Consider the following 4,228-nt stretch of genomic DNA (forward strand, 5'->3'; position numbering starts at 1 on the left):
TGCAGCCACAGCAAAGGCGGCATTTTTCCATCTCTGCCTTATTAAGCAGTTGGTCCCTTACCTTTCTCACCCTGAACTGGCCACAGTGATCCACGCGACGGTCACCTCCAGGCTCAATTATTGTAACTCACTCTACAAGGGGCTGCCCTTGAAGCTGACCCAGAAATTCTAGCGGGTGCAGAATGCTGCGGTGAGGCTCCTTACGGGGTCCTTGCCACGTTCATCCAGTGCATTGCAGGGGGTTGGACTTGAAGGCCCATGGGGTCCCTTCCAACTCCATGATTCTATGAGGAACATAAGAAGAACCTCCTGTTCTCGCAAGATGAACAGCAAGAATTAATTATCCAAAACTGAAAGGGTGCATGGTAGCCGTGAATATCATTAGCAGAATGTTTGGAACACCCAGTCCTTTCCTTCCCCCTGAAAGCTTCCTGTCACCATTCCCTTGGGAAGTACAAATAGAGGATCCTTTCTCTCTCTGCAATATCTTTGAGCTCGAAGGCAACTCTGGTGGCTCCAGCATTCAGCCATGAAGACCTCTGCCCCTCTACTTCTCCTGTTGGTGCTGCTGTCAGTCCCAGGTATTCTCTGTATATGATATGCTTAGAAATGTTGGTGATCTCTGATCTGAGGGATTGAATTCTATATACCTAATATTTCTCCAGAATCCACTCCCACCGTGCAGGAAGATTGTAAAGGTCGCTGCAAGGCTCGTTGTTCAAGTGATGAACGCAAGGGTCCTGGAATGATTTGCCATGTGGCTGAGTACGTGTACTGCTGCAAAGAGACAGGTGACATCCCTAATTTTTGTTATGGGCCACAACTATTTTGATTTAGTGGTGGTGTTTATTTGGGAGGTGCTCAGAGGTTGAGGCGATTTCATTAATGTGAAGCCGAGTGAGAAAGCAGCTTTGAAAAAGCAATTATATATCAAACATTTACAATTCCAAAAGTGCAACGTCTTAGTCAAAGTTTATGGATTTTAACAGAAGCAGCATTTTTTTTTACTCATCCCTTTGTTTTGCGCTGATCTCCTTCTCAAAGGCCACTGCTTTGTTGTCACTGCTGCTGCTGCTTGCTGTTTCAGCTCCTTGTCTCTCTCAACAGTGATTCCCCTTGAAGAAGCAGGTACTCGGTATGTCTCAGTTTTTATTTTCTGCCTCTTTACAAAGCTTATTTTCCACGACTTGCTAAGTCTCAGAACGCTGAAGCTCCTCTCTCAGTTAGCTTTACTGTCCTTTATAATCTTATTCCGTACTCCTTTTATTTTAAACCAGCATTGTTACTTTCTTCCTTTCAGGAGTACTCTTGATTTTACAGTTTTAGCTTGGAGCAGCCTGGTGCTTTCTCATTTGGGTCTAAGGGGCATCCCACGGTCATGTGTGATCTTTCTGTGCTGAGGTTCTTCCACCTTCCTCCACTTTTTGTGCTGGAACACCAGAAAACCCCTTTATGCGCTGCTCAGATCTATTTTCTTCAGTCTGGAACCTCCTCTCAGACCTCTTCAGGGTTCACGTCGCCCTTGCTTCCCCATCCTTTTAGCCCGTACCCGTGACTGAGAGCGCTCTTACTGCAGCAGAGCACTTTCCCTGACCCGTCACTGAGCGCACCATGCCAGGAAGTCCAGAAGAAGCATTTCATAGAAGAGAGATGATACCGTATTGGCCTGATTAGAAGCCTCACATCTTTCCGGAATTCTAATCTGGAAAAGTTAAAGTGCAGCTTATAATCGTGACCGGGTGATATGCTGCTTAAGCAGCTGCGTAGGAGGGCCATCGGGGTTGCATGACCACAGCACGCTGCCCACCCACAACTCCCAAGCCTTCCTCGAGCTGTCGGGGGTAAGGGTGGGACAGTACCACTTTTCCGACAGCATTCCACCCTTCTCCCTTCATTTTGACAGCTCAGGTGAGGCTTGGGGGTTGGAGGGCAGGCTGCACACCGTTGCACTCCCAGGCTTCTTTGGGAGGGTGACACTTTGCCGGCGGCCTCCCCCCTTCCCCATTTGTTCAGACGGCTTGGAGGTGAAGGGCAGGCAACCTGCCATTGTCCCGCAGGCTCCCAAACTCATTCCGAGGCTTGGGAGTGGAGGGCAGGTGGAGCACCTTTGCCCCACACACCCGGGCTGCTTCGAGCGGGGGGGGAGCCTCCCAAGCCTCCCCCCAGCTGTCACAATGAAGGGGGTATGCGGTTGGCAAAGAGGTGCGGCTTCACCACCACCACACGATCCCCCGTGCCCTACCACTGTTAATGGAGTGCGGGGGGGCACCGCTTGGGAGTGTGTATGGGGAGCTGCATGCCCCTGCTGAATGTAGCTTCTTGCCCAGCCAGACTCTGCCACCGCTGTTAGGGAGCGGGGGGTGCCTGTCAAGCATGGGCGGGGTGGGGGGACCAGCAGTGGGTTGCGGGTGCCCGGCTGGACAGTGCAAACCTCCCCCCAGCTGCACCGTGTTTGATTTCTGTTTATGCCACTGTGCAGTTTTTGGAGTCACAAGACTCTGTTGCCTCTCATCCAGTCCATTACTGAGGCAAGACAATGGTCCAACATTTCCAATTCTACACTTGCAGATGTAAAATTTTTGTGATTGAGTGAAACCCAGTTCAGCTACTGATTGATTGATTGTGTGTCTGCATTACATTGTTTATTGCTTTCATTTTATGGATCAATGATCTCATTAGACAGTACAATTCATGTTAAATTGCTGTTTTAGGGATTCTTTTTAAAAGTCTGGAACAGATTAATGTTGTATCCATTTAGTGGAAAATGTAATGGATTGCTTTCACTCAATAGGAGATTCTTAGAGATGTTGGTGATGTCTTCTCATCTGAGGGATTAATTTCTCATCTGAGGGATTAAGAGCCAGTGTGGTGTAGTGGTTAAGAGCGGTAGTCTTGTAATCTGGGGAACTGGGTTCGCGTCTCCCCTCCTCCACATGCAGCTGCTGGGTGACCTTGGGCTAGTCACACTTCTCTGAAGTCTCTCAGCCTCACTCACCTCACAGAGTGTTTGTTGTGGGGGAGGAAGGGAAAGGAGAATGTTAGCCACTTTGAGACTCCTTAAAGGGAGTGAAAGGCGGGATATCAAATCCAAACTCCTCCTCCTCCTCCTCCTCCTCCTCCTCCTCTTCTTCTTCTTCTTCTTCTTCTTCTTCTTCTTCTTCTTCATCTTCTTCTTTCTACACAATTTTTCTCCAGGACACATTGCAAATAAACATTGTAAAGGTAGCTGCAAACCAAGTTGTTCAGATACAGAATATGTGGCTTCAACAGCCTTCTGCCATCATCCTGATATGGTCTACTGCTGTGCAAAGAAAGGTAACATGCTATTTTTTTGTTATGGGCCTCAATTATTATGCTTTGGAAAAGAGGTTAAAGATAATAAACCAAGCGGGCTTTCTCCCAGGAAGACATTTGTCTGATAATTTGAGGAATATAATTGATATCTTGGAAAAATTAGAAGTGAATATAAACACTAAAGCAGTGTTGATATTTGTAGACGCGGAGAAAGCCTTTGACAACATTTCTTGGAATTTTATGAAGAAGAATCTACAGGGTATGGGGGTAGGCCAAGGTTTTGAAAATGGTATAAGTGCAATTTATTCAGAACAAAAGGCTAAATTAATTGTAAATAATGTTGTGACGGAAGAACTCAAAATTGAAAAAGGGACACGACAAGGTTGCCCAATTTCCCCACTTCTTTTTATTTCGGTCCTGGAGGTTCTGCTGAATATGATTAGAAGGGACCAGTCGGTTAAAGGTATACAGGTCGGAACCAAACAGTACAAATTGAGAGCATTTGCAGATGACTTAGTATTGACGTTACAGGAGCCAGAATCTAGTACTAAAAGGGTTTTAGAACTGATTCAAGAATTTGGTCAAGTGGCAGGATTTAAATTGAACAAGTTAAAAACCAAGGTTTTAGAGAAAAATTTAACACCGTTTGAAAGAGAGAGGTTTCAGAACGAGACAGGTTTAACAGTGGTTAAGAAAGTTAAATATTTGGGGATTAACATGACAGCAAAAAATGGGAACTTATTTAAAGATAATTATGAAAAATGCTGGTCTGAAGTGAAAAAAGATTTAGAAATTTGGTCAAATCTGAAGCTTTCACTGCTGGGCCGTATTGCTGCGATAAAAATGAATGTATTGCCTAGAATGTTGTTTTTGTTTCAAACTTTGCAGATTGTGGACAAAATGGACTGTTTCAAGAGGTGGCAGAAAGATATTT

The 4,228-nt window shown here is 45.7% G+C and overlaps 1 long non-coding RNA gene across 1 annotated transcript; it reads left to right on the forward strand.

Annotated features, from left to right (window-relative positions):
* Positions 1 to 505: 505 nt before the first annotated feature.
* Positions 506 to 3,310, forward strand: LOC308473153. The gene is made up of 4 exons (XR_013983956.1): positions 506 to 581; positions 666 to 791; positions 1,301 to 1,509; positions 3,196 to 3,310. It is a non-coding gene; the product is annotated as an uncharacterized lncRNA (long non-coding RNA).
* Positions 3,311 to 4,228: the final 918 nt, after the last annotated feature.

Source organism: Podarcis pityusensis (genome assembly GCF_964106645.2).
Source record: "Podarcis pityusensis genome assembly, chromosome: 3".
NCBI lineage: Eukaryota > Metazoa > Chordata > Lepidosauria > Squamata > Lacertidae > Podarcis > Podarcis pityusensis.